General features: G+C 41.6%; 1 protein-coding gene across 4 annotated transcripts in view; it reads right to left on the bottom strand.

Moving 5' to 3' along the window:
- oxr1a (oxidation resistance 1a) overlaps positions 1-7,553 on the bottom strand; it is a 166,217-nt gene extending 158,664 nt beyond the window's left edge. For 3 of the 4 annotated variants that reach the window (XM_053433176.1, XM_053433179.1, XM_053433177.1), the window contains exon 1: positions 7,400-7,552. The gene's annotated coding sequence lies outside the window, so the exon portion shown is untranslated. Of the gene's footprint in view, positions 1-7,399 lie in introns of all 4 variants that reach the window. The other variant, XM_053433180.1, reaches the window with a different exon arrangement.
- Between the last annotated feature and the right edge of the window lie 8,289 nt (positions 7,554-15,842).

Below are 15,842 nucleotides of genomic sequence, written 5' to 3'. Positions count from 1 at the left end.
ATGGTGACAAGTGAAAAATATAACCTCCTGTGATGACACCTGAGCCACTTCCACATGCAAATGAAGATGAGAACATGTGGATAACAGAACTCTATAATCCTGAGCTGCAACATCTGGTCTGACCCAAATCATGATCCCCCAAACTAAATCTATAAAAGGAGAGTATATACCTTGTCAGGGCACCAACAGGCCCTCAATCAAATCAAATTCACTAGCTTTGGATTTTTATTTGGATCTGTACCAAACTAAACGTTTTTCCCCTGAATGTCAGATGTTTTCATTGAGATCCATCAATTATTATCTGAGAACTTTATCGCAAAGTTTATTAAAATGAAAAAAAATCCACGTAAAAATGTCTCGACCTTCCTCTGATCCTGCCCCAACCCTTTCCAAAGTTCCTCCACAAATATTCATGGATTGGTTGAGAGGTTTTTGCATAGTCCTGCAAACACACAAACAAACAGAAAAACCTAAATTTAAGCTCCCTGGCGGAGGTAATAATATCCGTCCACACCTCTAAATTGTGTTTACAGCGTCAAAAGCAGCTAAACCTTTTCCATAGTTCCTAATTTCCTGTGTCAAGCCTAAATGTGCAACACAGCCTCCTGCATATTACATAATGTCGCAACATTAAAAAGGTGACCAAGTCAATCAAAAGGTCGATAAAAAATGAACCGCCTAAATAAATATTGACATGAGGGCATTAGCAACAAAGTCACTCAGCTAAGGTATGATGACTTTTACTTCATTGAAGAGCGTAACTTCATTCCAGTCAGCAGCTACACAGCCCCCATGAGATAACATGATGCACTTAAAACTACTGAATATCTTTTCTTTGGAGTTCAGTGTTCACCTAAAATAAACCTCCGCCTTCCTGGGTTGATCTATTTTTGCCTGGGAGTGTTTCTAATGCACAGAGGCTGCACATGACGACAGTGGTGTTTAAAAAAGAAAAACAGGAGGGGGGGGGGAAAAGAGAAAAACTCTGCGTTCCTAGCTAATGGCAAGGTATGTACGAGAGCTGGAACACTGTCAGTTTGAGTTAAAGGCATGCACACAGTTGGATTGGGGACGGCTCTCTGCCGAGTCACTTTACTGCTTAATATTAGGCTGACAGAGACAAAACGCCTGTGGAGTGTCAGTAAAAAAAAAATGACCCCCATCCCCTTGCTTTGATTCCATTAGCCTTCATGCAGTTTTCCGCAGTGGAACTAAAGGCAATGCTCGCTCAACTTCAGCGATGAAGCCAAATCAGATTTTAGTTTGCTGACAGCGTCGCCTTCTTCCCGTCAAGTTACGTGGCGTGCGTTGTGTGATGCATGTCATCTGGCTGTCACATTATCACTCCATTGGCAAGGGAGGGAGGATAGGGGGTTTACATTCAGAACTTGCCCTTAATGCACCCTGACAGCTATTTGGATGACAAGTTTGGTCATTGAGGAAAAACTTTGCAGATTTATCAGAAAACGTCGGCCGGAGCAGCGCTGAAAAATGGTAGAAGAGAAGAAATGAGCACGGTTTCATTACTTTCAAATCGATTTGAGGGAAACCAATTTAATCATTTATGAAACATCAACATCCAAAGAGTGCCAACGCCATTCTTTATCCTTTCTATAATCAGAGATCTGGGTCACATGGCCAGCCCCCAGTGCATCATGTGCCAGGAAGACTTAGAGAAAGAAGTGGGTGGTTTGTTGCTTGGTTCAAGGGAGGAGGAGACACCGGGGGGGGGCCACTGGGCTGGGTTTCTGTGGCTTAGCTGGGCAAATCCTCTGTAATCCTCCAACCAGTCCCATGGTGCTGTTTACTGTATGTAGGTAAAGCTATTAGACCAGGCCCGACCTGCTACAATGTAAGCTACAGTACATCCTACGTCTGCTACTTTATATGTCCGTCCTCCCCTATTTCTCACCTGGTCTCTCTGCTAAGGATGTTCTTCGCTAACCCTCTTTAGAGATTATCATCATTAGACGGTGGGAAATCAGTGAGAGCCAACAAAAGAGATGGAAATTACACAGTGGGAGAGCTTTAAAGCAATCACACAAAACTAATCATTTGTCTGCTTTTTATACCAAAATGAGGAGACCTGGGGGTGCACTTTCTTTCACATGTAACATAAAATCATCAGGATGGAAATGGACGTTCATATAGGAACCTCAGACAAAGCATTGACATGCCAAGAAAGCATCCCCCTGTCTGGGATTCTCTGGAGCTAGTTTGTAAACAAAGTCTGCAGCCAGCATGGAGCCATAAAGCAACATAATGGAAGGAATGAATTTCTTGGAAGCTTTAAAATTAATTTAAACAATTTTGACCTGGATTCCAAGAATCCCATTATAACAGAAGGCAACAAATCACTGTGTCACTGCCCTTGTCATTATCTAATTGCTTTGTTGTGCATTCAAGAGCCTCCCTCCCTGTCTGTTTTGCTCTCTCTCCATCAATTCATGTTTTACAACTGCACCCCCACACTCCTCTATCAACTCCATAAATTCAGCACTACCAAAAGTACAGTCTGTGAAAGACTAGAAATTGCATAATGCTGAAGTAATTAGTTTACCTATCATTTGTATTGCTGGTACCTGGGTTGAATTCAAATGCACATCCAGCTGCTGAACTGCAAGGCATTTCTTTTACAACATTTAACCACTTTGAATACCACCAAGTCTAAAAAAAAATGGGAAAGTAAAGCTGCAACCATAAGGGCATTAAGTAATCAATAGAAATGTTAAATGTGTAACTTTGGCTGCTAGTGGTCGCTATATCCAAAAATAACAAAAGACCAGCATATGATCATGGGAGTAGTTTTTTTACCACCAGCCTTGGAAATTTACCTGACGCCATTCAGGTGCAAATTTAATTTCATGGAAGAAGTAATGAGTTTAATTTGTATTCACTTTCCATAGAAAAAGTCTAAGAACAACCATGATCCATTAGGAGTGGCCAATAGGAACGGTGGAAGGAAAAAAGAGCTGAGTAGCTAACTGGAGAAGTTAAGGCAGCTGCAGGTAAAGCCACAGGTAAAGTGGACATGATGCTATTATAAAGGCAACAACAAATTAAATGTTACTTTGAATAAAACTGGGTAAGTCTCTCTGTTTGAAAATAATTGGAAACATTTTGGATAAATTCAGTATACGAGTTGACAAAATATAATATTACAGGTCTCATCCACATTTCAATCAAGAATTGTTATTAGAGCTGTGAAAAATGATTAAATTACAGGATTAATTCGTTTTTTTTTTTTTAACGCATTTAACGCATGCGCAGAAGGACCTTCCAATTCCGCCGCCTCTGCACTAGTCGCCGCTCTAATGCAGTCAGACGGCAGCTGCCATTCAAACAAACAAACAACATGGATAATTCTGATGAACCTGAGGACCTTCTGGACGGGAAGATCGTGTTCCAAAAAAACAAAGATCGAACATTCAGTAAAACCAAGGTGATATGCACACTCTGCGAGAAGACGTTATCGTTTCACCGTAGCAATACCCGCCTAACCACCGCAACGCGAAGCATGTGTTGGTCGGCGAGGGGCGTTCAAGTGGAATGCGCCAAACCAGACTCACTCGCCGGACACATTGTGCAAAAGAAGCGGTCAGCTTTACTGTCAGAGAATTTGAACAAGTTAGTTTGCCTCACCAACTGGCTAAAGACCGAGTAGCTAAGAGGGCCTTTAGAGGCATTAGATTGTATCATGGTGTGGTTAATGGTTGTGTGACAAAAAATATAAAAAATGTCAACCATCCTATGGCTAAGAAGCTCAAATAATTTCTGTTTAATTTAAAAAAAAAAGTTTTATTCAACCACACAATGGCTAAGGAGCCCGAATTCTGTTTAGGATGAAGATTATATTAATGTTCCATATGGAAAAGCAATGATAACTGCTGAAGAACTGCTGAGTTGCAGCACAAAAGAAAAGTTAAATGTCATAAATCTTGTTTTCACAAAAATATTCCGAAAAAATCGGTAATGTGATTAATCATGATTAATCCATAGAAACCTGTGATTAATTTGATTAAAAATTGTAATCATTTCACAGCCCTAATTGTTATGTTTTATGTCTTAAAAATATATTTTTGATAAATCAAATATTTAGGTGATTTGATCACAAATTCAAAAAATGTCCGGATGCAATATAACAAGTGTCAAACGTAGTACTTATCTCTGTACTATCATTATAAACTAAATATCAAACAGCTTTTAAGGGGCAAAACATTGGATGACATCTGTTCAGAACCACACAGAGCTTACAAACAGCTATGTTGACAATCTGAGCTGAAATATATAATTTACGTTGGTGTATCATATATTGTGGAATATGCAGCTTGGTAAGTTACACACACGGTCTATTCAAAAACCAAGCCTGCCACGCAGGAGTAGTTTGCAAATACTTATTGATCGTTCAATATAAAACATATTATACCCAAACTAAGCTTTTACACCATTTTTTTTTTCTTGGACTCTAAAATACCATGTTGTCAGAATGATCAGCCAAAAGGTAATTGTGAAGCCTGAACAAAGCGCTTACTCTTCACTGAGTAAACACTGTGGCTCATCATCAGAGGGAAAGTGAATTTGTCTGCGGGCAATACACCTCCATCCCTTGTTCTTCTTCAATGTGTTCTTATTCTTTTCCATTGCAAGAACTTCCACAACTTCTTGAGTGGAGATTTGAATATAGATTAACACAGAGGCATAGGCAGTAGGGATGGGGGGGGGGGGGAAATCGATTCAGTAACGAATCGCGATTCTTGTGAATGACTTTTAAATCGCCATGCTGCATCCCAAATCGATGTTTATTCTTTTAAAAAAAAAATTCAAAGTATGATTCAACTGTTTTCCATGGTCCAGTATTTAAAAAAAAAACAATAACCATAAGAAATCGCAAGAATTCGTAATATCGTATCGCAATACATATTTTATCGCAACCTAAGTATCATGATAGTATCGTATCGGGAGGTCCCTGCCGATTCTCGTCCCTAATAGGCAGACGTAAGACTGGTTTGTTTGATTTAAGAGTCCTTAAAAGCACCACTGAAGAACCATTTGTATTGTAAATAAGCAATATAGAAACACAGCTCTATAATAGAACAAACATGTATCATTTATTACTCAGAGGGAGTGTTATTGGGATCTGCATTTTTTACATTGAACTGCTGTACTTAGAAACCACACTATCCCCATGGAATCACTTGCATCTGCATGTAGCCACTAATTTACCTTCAAATTATGGATGGTCAAACAGCTCAAAGTAAAAGCAGCTTGTTCTATATATTGTTCTAAGAAACAGCTCATTTAAGGTTATAACAAAAAACTACAGCAGCTTAACACTGATTAATTTAACACAAAGCGTGTTTCCAGGAAACAGTCTGCCTGGCAACAGGTGAGAAGTGATGTTAGTAATTCAGTGTTTGTATCCCTCAGGGTAGCACAGGGGTTCTCGGCTCTGCCTGGGGGCTGTGTGCGTGTGCGAGTGCGTGTGCGTGTATGCTTGCATTAATGAGGTTGCAGAAATAGATGATAGTTGCAGCTGTTGAAATACCACACAGCTTTTCACAGATGAATGTGAGAGATACAAAGTTTTGTCATGGCCACCTTAATAGGACATCTAGCCTCTTCCCTTGCAGATAAGGAAACGTTTTTTGATTATATTTTACTAATTGAATTTGTTTATTTTCAAAGTAGCATGTGTGTAATCATTTTCTACAAAGCGAAATAGTTAGGTTCCATCAACATGAATCTCGTTGCAGTAATCAATTGGTAACAGCAAGAACTTACTGATGATGGCAGGGTGAAGGATTAATCAAAACCAGCAGGATCATGCATAATTTGATTATGAAAGTCATCATTCAAGTTGTGTGAGTGTGTGTGTGTGTGTGTGTGTGTGTGTGTGTCACTGCTGTCCTTTACAGAGCTGACAGGGATGAGTTCTGGAGTTATATTTTTTCCTGTGAGGCTCATTTCAATTAAAATCTTTATTTGTAAAGCAGATGTTGTACAGTGTTGAGGCTATTGCACACAAGAAATAAAAAGTATATAAATTGAATATGTAAACTCATTAAATAGAATAAAGACGATAAACAATGAAGAAAATAGGTAAGATAATTTAAGTTTGAATTCCTATTAAATGCATCTGCCATGGGATGTCAATATGGAGGTAGAGTTTTTAGTTTATCAAAATTAATGATTAAAATGTTGATTTCGATGAGAAATAGTCAAAGAATATACCTGCAGGAATTGTGTGCAACACAAACATTTGGGATAAACAGCATCCTAGCTTGATCTTAATCTCATATGATAATAATCAGTCAATTGAAAAAACACTAATCTTGACCTGTAACTCCTGTCACCTTCCGTTTCCCTCACTGCTTTCACCTTGTTCAAAGTACTGGGCACATCAGCAGAGCAGTGTGTGTCTGGACAGTCACAGTAACACAGCTCCCTCCCTCAGTTCAACAGGAGCCCTCCACTCTGGACTGATATGTTTTATAGGGATGTATAATGAGAGATTAAGGAGTCTGGACAATACAAGGTACCGGCTTTCATCCATCTTACCCCCAGGGGCCGCTCACTTTTTTTAAGCTTACCTTATGGGACTATACCTTATTGCATTATGCAATGGTTTTATTGGCTTAGCTGCATGCTACCCTGCAGGAGGGGGGTTTGAGGCTCTCTCTGATGACTCACTTCATTAAGTCTCCACTCTTCTGAACTTCCCAGGTGCTGAGCAGTGAACTTCCCACACTCCCACATTAACACTGACCTCAGATAACATTAACAGGAGGTAAACATTCAATTATCCACTCCATGAAAAACTACAGATTTTTCTGATGGCACACTTTCATTTTCCGGATTTTTACTTATTTATATATTTTTGATTTACATTTTTATCGCACAGTATAAGTCTACAGTGTCCTTACTGCACTTAAACTTACATGTACTCTGCCATGGCACCAATAAATGCCCTTTTAATATCCCTACGGGAACTCCATACCTATATATTATTTTTGTTATTATTTGTTCACTAAAGATCGAAAACATGTGGGCACAGAAATGGCTGCTATGTGTGTCTGTAGCTGTGTTTGGAGGTAAACGAGAAGTAAGCCTCCCCTTGATGGTAAAAGAAGTAGAGATGTTAAACAGAAATGGCGTCAAACAACGTGTTTAAGAATTACGCGCGTCCCTTCACCTAAATTGCACCTGCACCGTCACATCAACAACAACAACCAGCGTCATCCAGATAAGAACACCGAACTATTACCGAAGAGGCTGCAGAGCTGCACGGAAACTCAACACTCCACAAACATTAAAGCTTCATAAGGAAACCACGGTGAACGCGTGGAGCCGGCTGGGTTGTTTCGGAAACAACAGCGACCTTCATCATCTCTGTACTTACTTTCAGCGGGAACAACACGCGACGAACCGCCTCACACACACACCTCCGGGATTCACAGTCTCTTTGGCAGGCGTGTGCACCATTACGGGTGATGTACACACAGGCAGACATGCGGAGTCATTTGACCTTCTCCAAATAGGAGCTACCATCGGTGAGACGTAAGATAGGGGAGGAGCGGACCATACCAATCCCGGCGTCCCAGCATGGCGAGGGGGGGAAGAAGAGGAGGAGGAAGAGGAGGAGGAGGGTGAGCTGTCATCCTGGCTTGTTCTGCAGGGATGAGCCTGCTACAGTGTTTGCAGTAAAGAAATGAATTGGCATTTTTCTGATGAAATAACTTTGTTTGCAGATCAACCACTATGTGTCTGTTGGGTCATTTTTGCACTGGTGGATCTAAATAGGGGCCATAAGGGGCCACGGTATACACAATTATTTATTCAACATCAATCAAATGTTGTTTGTGCAGCCCATATTCACAAATCAGAAAAACCCTATTAACAGGGGGGGAATGTAGAAACATGTGAGGTCACGGGGACGGCCAGGATGGACAGAAGTGCAATTGACACCCTGTGTTACTGAACACATTAATAAATTAACAGTATACAACATTGATTGATACATCTGTTCACAGTTCCTAATTTAGTAAGGTACATATTGAAGTCATTCCTTGATTACTATTAACTCTCTGTTTTCAAAATTGTTCATTGTTCAAGAACAATATATTATTAGTATTGTTAGTAAGTAACGTTTTTTTCGGTGGAACAGGAGCACTTCAGAGGCTAATCTGATTCAGCTGGGCCCAGTGCCTCCCAAACCCCACCCCTGGATCCTCACCTGTATTTTAGTTCAGTAAAACCCCCGACCCATTTCACATATTTCCGCTATACATCTGTTTTGTTGTTTTGGTGTGATCTTGCTAACAAATACCTAAATAAAATGTTATTCAACACGCTTTTTCCAACAAAAACAAATATTAGGATGTCCGGCTGGTCTGGACCAAATGTCTACCTGTCAATCCAGTGCTGTTTAAAGGTAAATTGTAAGTGTTGGTTATGTCTTTTGATATTTTTGTTATGTCAGTGTGTTGAAGATCCCCTTTTGATTATTGTTGCAAACCAACTTCCCCAAGGGGAGAAATTAGGACTCTATCCATAAATCATCCAACTAACAAACAGGGGTGAAAACATAACGTCCTTGGTAGAGGATAAGAGGTAAGAATATAAAACAACTAAATAGAACTAACCCTACATGTCAATATTTTTTTAATTGATTGGATTCACTTTTATGTAATTTATTGTTCTTATGTCATGCTGTCTTTTAGTGCTTTCTGCTTTTCAGACCATAGCTCATCAGTTAATGCTGACAGTGGAAGATTACTTCTTGGTTAGTGTAAGTCCCTGTCTGACTATTAAGGCAATAAATGACAGTCAGGGCAAAAACCGGAAAAATCAATAATGAAGCACAGTGAGGTTATGGGAGAATTGACCATTTGAGAGGTGCATTAAACACGCCATGTAGGTACTGTATATTTTATTGGTATATTATAATACTATAACAGGTAAAATTACACTTTTAACTCATTTTATATCAGTTAAACAGTGCAAGTCCCAATGGGAATTTAATGTGACAACTCACATATAAAAGAAGTTCACTTGCCCCTCAGTCATTGTACATCCTATTAGAACAGTACTGAAATATACTGTTGTGGCAAATATGGCAAAATAGTAGCCTGGATGCCAGACGAACTTAGCCCCGCCCACAACATTTTTGGTCGGGCAGTTCGGTCTGGAGTCGCTCCATTGGGAAAAAATTATGGCCCGACCGGGCCAATCAGATTGTCAGGGCGGGCTTTATACGATGATTGACAGATGATCAACGGTAACGTAATCAACCACGTCATCAAAGTGCCCTCGGGTTGAATTCGTTTTCAACAAACATGCCTGCCGCTGGCGAGCTGAGATGTGTAGATGCTGCCATTGAGTCTGTTTTAGAAGACATCGACAGCGCATTCATTTTGAAAGAGGAACACAGAACGTGGAGGCGACGCCAAAGCACCGCGCTAATCCCTATCGCCCCGGCGCTTGGCTGTTCACAACGGACGCTGAAGCGACGCTGAACCGCCGGGCAGCGCTAATAATATCCCCCGTTGATCCAGTAGATCACTGCACGGCTTTGTGCCAGTCACACCGGAGGCTGAAGCACCGCGCTGCGCCAAGGCTGCCTCGCGGTGCTTCAGCCTCCGGTGTGACGGGCACAAAGTTTTAACATGGGAGTGGATGGGAGCCAGCTGTTATTTAAGGCTTGGCGCTGCGCTGAAGCGTCCGGTGTGAACCCGGCGTTAGTTAGTAAATAACTCACAATGCGTTGCTTAGCATACGTCACATACTACGTTGCTCTGATTGGTTGTAGGTCTATCCAATTGAGCGAAGAGGAATTTTACTTCCTGGTCAGTTGAAACACGCCCCATAATTTTTTCCCAATGGAGCGACTCCAGACCGAACTGCCCGACCAAAAATGTTGTGGGCGGGGCTAAATTCGTCTGGCATCCAGGCTAGCAAAATAGGTCACTGACTATACAATGAGTTTCTTAGTTTACTGAATGTATAGTTCTACTTCTTGGACAAGCTCAGTGGCTACATCAACTACCAGCTGCCGTTATTCTGCATATTGCATCAATATATAGGCCTAACAGTAAAGTAGCACTGATTAATTTGGCTTTTGCTTGAGTTAATGAGCTAGCTAGATAGTAAGTTAGTTATTTTATTGACAGAATTTTTTTGAACATTTAGGTCCATTCTAATGTTGAAATACAAGGATGCAATCAACTAAGGCTAATTTACATTAGGTCTGGACCTTGGGGGTAACACAACTTTATAAAAGCCCCCGGTACATTTCCAGGAGACCACCCATATACATTGTTTAATTGTAACTGTTCATAGAAAGAAGAAAACGTGAAACCAAAGTTAAAGTGGCCCAGTGTTGGGATTCTAGTTTGCAGAAGTTTGTTTGTCGTGCATTTGTAATACTGTTGTTTATGGTAATGCTTGCATCTAACATTTATATTGTAACGTAATCCCTGTGCTGCTGACAGGTTGTGGCCTGTGGTATTCATGTCAGCAGTCAGTTGTTGGCCAAATGAGGCCTACGGTCACATGCAGACCACTGCCTCTCTGGCCACATTGACAACACCAGGACTTCGTGCCCACTGAGTTGGAACCTGCATTTCTCAAGTATAAATGAAGACTTGTTACTGTATTGATTGATGGTGCACTTCAGCAGTGAGGGGCTAAAATCGATGAACGCTGCATGGAGTCTGAAGACGGAAGGCTGAGACTGATGCTTGTGATGCCGACCATCCTGAACACCCCAGAGCTCTCTCATAAATAAATGAAGGAGACAGCACATTTCCTGAGAAATTGCTTTTTTTTGTACGAGGAAGGGCCTCTGTATCTTTATTCACACTGTATCATATATAGCACTAGGAAATACCTTTTTAGAGATCATATACACTCTAGAAATACATAATATAGCAAATGCATTGCATGTGGCAACAGAAATGCATGTCTGTGTTTCTTTTCTCATACCCATCATACAACTGTAAACTTTAAACTTTAAGTTAATTTGGCTTTAGACGTATTAAAGTAATGAGTTTCTCATCTTAGTGAGCTGGAGTGAAATACTTGTAATGTTAAATAAAGCTCAATGAAATGTTTACAGTGATAACTCAAATAATTGTGGTCTCTTGGAGGGAAAGGTCCGTATCTGGCAATATGAAGACGACAGTGCAGGGTTGCCAGATGTAGGTTAGTCATCATCTTTGTATGAAATTATTTCCTCTGTATGATTATAAGATCAACAATGACAATTTTTTTTTAAAAATAAATATCTCCTCTCCCTTTCAAGCCAATAATGCTTGGGTAGGGGTGAGAAACACACACAGATTCAAAGGTGGAGCTTGTGTGAAGGTAAGCCCAGCTTATCTATGTAGGCATGTTTTTTTCATGTGGTCAGAATTAGAGGCATTGGCAAACACTTGCTCATGAAAGTAGTCACACATATTTCTTTTCATGGATATGACTCGGTATGATTTTTAAGCCTCTGGTACTGTTCTTCAACATTTCCCATCTGGCAGTGCTGGGACAACTGTCTTCACGTGCTTCTGGATATCTTATGTCAATGTCAATGGTGGCAACAACATGAAACCCGCTGTGTAGTAACAATGTAGACTATTCACTGAAGTTGGTCAGTGATGAGGAAACAGTTATTCTCTCCTGGTGATATTAGCACTTTTAATAATGACAGCCAGGCAGCTGTTTCATCCCTTTATAAGATATACTGTCTCTCTTATAGCCAACTGGGCAGAAAGATAATTTCTATAAATCTACTGAGAAATAGGAGGAAAATTTGCTTAGTTATTAAGTTAGCTTAACACATCCACCTATTTGACCTAATACTTTTAGGTAAGGCCCACAGGTCAGTAACCACACAAAAAAGTCTAAGATTAAGAGTCTTTTGGGTTAATCACAGGTGACATTTGACATCGGTTCAAATTTTCATTGTGACACATTCAGTAGCTGTTGTGATGTTTCAGTATGCACCAAAGAGGTGCCCCCATAAATCAGATCTGTCCAACAAATCCATCCCACATGGCTTAAAATCACAGCCAGATGGCCGGCACAGTGGTGTTTCCTTCAGCTGGTGCTTTGGAACATCATACCACCATTCAGTGAGGATTTAATAAAGGTAAGCCAACATGTTGTGAGATATGAATGCCCCAGCAGTATTTAGCGATGGCCTTTGGTGATACAGATAGCCTGGTGCGGAAATGTCACCCAGTTAACATGCTCTATGTGACAAAACAGATAAGACAAACAGGAAATGTCTTTTTATCCACCTGCCATGCTAACTCAATTACCATTTGATTTAATGTGCACGAGGTAGTTTCTCTCTGGGTGTGTCAGTTTTTGTTTTTTCAAGAAATCAATTTTCAGGCTTTGAGGAGATATAAAGTAGCATTGCTTGGAAAAGAGCTGAAACTGAACAGGGAGTAACAGGTGCAGAGGCATGTCAGACATGTCAAAATAAAAGGTTATTATTTGCACAGCGACTTTGCTCTGCTCCACATGTTTAGTGGCTGATGCCTCCAGACATTTTGGGGCAAAGATGGTGTCAAGGTGACCTGGTACTGAAGAAACGCATGCACCAGCCGTGTGAAGATGTTACATGTGGCTTGAGGGCTGATGTTGTTAATGAGGATTAGTCTAATTTAGAATAGCAAAGTGTACAAAGCAATAAACTGGAGAGAACATGGTCTTCCTGTTCTGTGGGCGCTAAAGGACAAGGTTACATGTAAATGCCAGACAACAGAACTACAATGTCCTTTTTAATAACTTTAGTACTTTAGGAATATCATCACAGAACCATAGATATAAGGAATATTATGTTTTAGTGGTCGGACTGACATGAGAGATTACTCGATAATACATCTGATTACATGAAGGTCATTGTAAATAGAACAGAAAATCAAGGTCACTTCAAATCCCTAAAAGGTTTTTATGTGAATTCTATAGATTTATTTTTAGCCAGATATGTAACAAAAAAAAAGAAGGGATGGGGATAAAAAAAATAAAAACAATCATACGAAAGTATTTCAAGTCTTATCTCAGTAAACATTCACTGTTGGTATGTCTTGGTTTGATTTAGAGCTCTGTCAGAGATGTGTAAAGTCCTGAACCCTGCTCTGGTAATCCCAGTCACAAATACCAGGGTTTATTCAGGATGTCAAGGACATTGTGTATCAATGCATCATTAATTTCTCTTCCTGTGTTACAAGGTCAAAACCTTTGTGGGGGGCGGACAAAAAAACACTTGTGTTTTGCAAAGACCTCATATGCATTATAGACAGCCATCTCAGCAACGCTCCGGATAGTTATTTCTGACTATCAAAACAAGGTCCAAGTCAAAACGAATGAGAGCAATTTATTTATTTATTTATTTTTCTCTGTCTCTCTCTCTCTTTGTACTCTCTGTTGTTTTTTTTGTTTTTTTTGCTGTCTGTACAATATGTGTTTGTCCATGAACACTTGTTCAATGTGTCTTTTTTCTGTCACAATATGCTTATTGCCTGTTTTATATATTGAAAATTTATAAATAAAATATTGACAAAAAAAAAAAACGAATGAGAGCCATACAGTAAGTGCATTGGAGCCTTGGGAAAAAACGACATGTATGTAATCAGAAGCATACAAACCTCCAGTTTTGTCTGCAGTGGCTGCATGTATGTTGCCGACCTGGGCTTTTACAGCATGTCTCCCCCATTCTATCACCCCATCTTAAGCTCACACTGTCCACTCAATAAAGGCAAAAAGGCTGAAATAATATGTACAAATCAACTTTACAAATTTGATGCAAGAAACAGTTGGGTGACGTTGTCTTGAAACAAGAGTTGATTTCCCCCCCACATGTTACACTTTCAATCTCGGGTGACATGAGTTCATGTCTGATGTTTAAATGAAGTAAAGTAGATGTATCACACCAGTGTTGCTAATGGTATTGTCATCTTCCATGCTAATTCAAAATCTGGGTATAAACTGTTGTGGACCCTAATTGTGGACTTGTGTCCATGGATGGTTCTTCAAGTGGTGAAACCACCTTCTCTCTGTCCTAATTACGTGGAGCTGGAACAGATGCAAGAGGCTGAGAAGACCTTGCATCATTAGCTTTAATCAACCCTGGAGACCCTGAAACAAAAACGGCAAACAAACACAAACTCACACACACACACTCAAAGGTATTACACAATTATCAAAACCTGACACTCAAGGAGCAAAACATGGGCCCAGATCTGCACCACTATAAGCACAATGTCAGCTTCACACTTTTTGCAAAACAATACACACAGTGATCTGCAAAACACTAAACAGACTTGTATACATTAAAGTATATCTGTATACAGAAGTATATCAAGATGTCACTTCCTTGCAATTCCTAAGCACTGCCTGTCAAATGACCACCCCTATGGGCCAATTGGTTAAACACAGCCATCAGGTGTTCAAATACATGATTGCTTAATTGTAGACACACCAATCAGGTTTAAGCACTTTAAAAATGCATCAGCTGAGTTCACCTGTTTTCAACCAAAATGGAGCTTGTGCTAAAAAAAGAAGAAGAGTGAGGGTGAGAGGGGGAATCCACGGAGGAGGAGAAGGCTGCAGCTGCAGTATGATGATGCATACTGCACACATAACTTTCATAATGTAAATTTACTGTATTCCAGACCTATGCTGAACTACACAATCTTGTCTTTCACTGTGTTTCTGATGATGTGCGCCCCAGGACGAAGTGCGCCGCAGGACGATGTGCGCTGCACGATGATGAGCGCCCCAGGATGATCTGCGCCACAATGATGTGCGCCACAGGAGGAAGTGCGCTGCAGGATGATGTGCGCCTCAGGATGATGTGCGCTGCACCATGATGTGCGCCACAGGAGGAAGTGCGCTGCAGGATGATGTGCGCCGCAGGACGATGTGCGCTGCACGATGATGAGCGCCCCAGGATGATCTGCGCCACAATGATGTGCGCCACAGGAGGAAGTGCGCTGCAGGATGATGTGCGCCTCAGGATGATGTGCGCCACAGGATGATGTGCGCCACAGGAGGAAGTGCGCTGCAGGATGATGTGCGCCGCAGGACGATGTGCGCCGCAGGATGATGTGCGCTGCACCATGATGTGCGCCGCAGGATGATGTGCGCCACAGGAGGAAGTGCGCTGCACGATGATGAGCGCAGCAGGATGATGTGCGCCGCAGGACGATGTGCGCCGCAGGACGATGTGCGCCGCAGGACGATGTGCGCTGCACCATGATGAGCGCCGCAGGACGATTTGCGCCGCAGGACGATGTGCGCCCCAGGATGATCTGCGCCACAATGATGTGCGCCACAGGAGGAAGTGCGCTGCAGGATGATGTGCGCCGCAGGACGATGTGCGCCGCAGGATGATGTGCGCTGCACCATGATGTGCGCCGCAGGATGATGTGCGCCGCAGGATGATGTGCGCTGCACCATGATGTACGCCGCAGGACGATGTGCGCCGCAGGATGATGTGCGCCGCAGGATGATGTGCGCTGCACCATGATGTGCGCCGCAGGACGATGTGCGCTGCAGGACGATGTGCGCTGCAGGACGATGTGCGCTGCAGGACGATTTGCGCCCCAGGACGATTTGCGCTGCACGATGATGAGCGCAGCAGGATGATGTGCGCCACAGGATGTGCACCGACACAGATGTTCGCAGCAGGAGAGGATATGCGCACATCTGCGCTGCAGGAGATGTGCGCACATAACCTTGAGGGAGTTGACGGATCGCTTTCTGTATTGCGCACGGCGGAGTTCCATCCCGATGCACAAACACACAGGTGAGCTTCTATTCCAGTGGGTGGAAAGTAT

The sequence above is a fragment of the Pleuronectes platessa genome, chromosome 10, assembly GCF_947347685.1.
Source record: "Pleuronectes platessa chromosome 10, fPlePla1.1, whole genome shotgun sequence".
Lineage (NCBI taxonomy): Eukaryota > Metazoa > Chordata > Actinopteri > Pleuronectiformes > Pleuronectidae > Pleuronectes > Pleuronectes platessa.
Note: the sequence above shows the minus strand (reverse complement) of the source record. Positions and strands in the feature narration are given on the sequence as shown.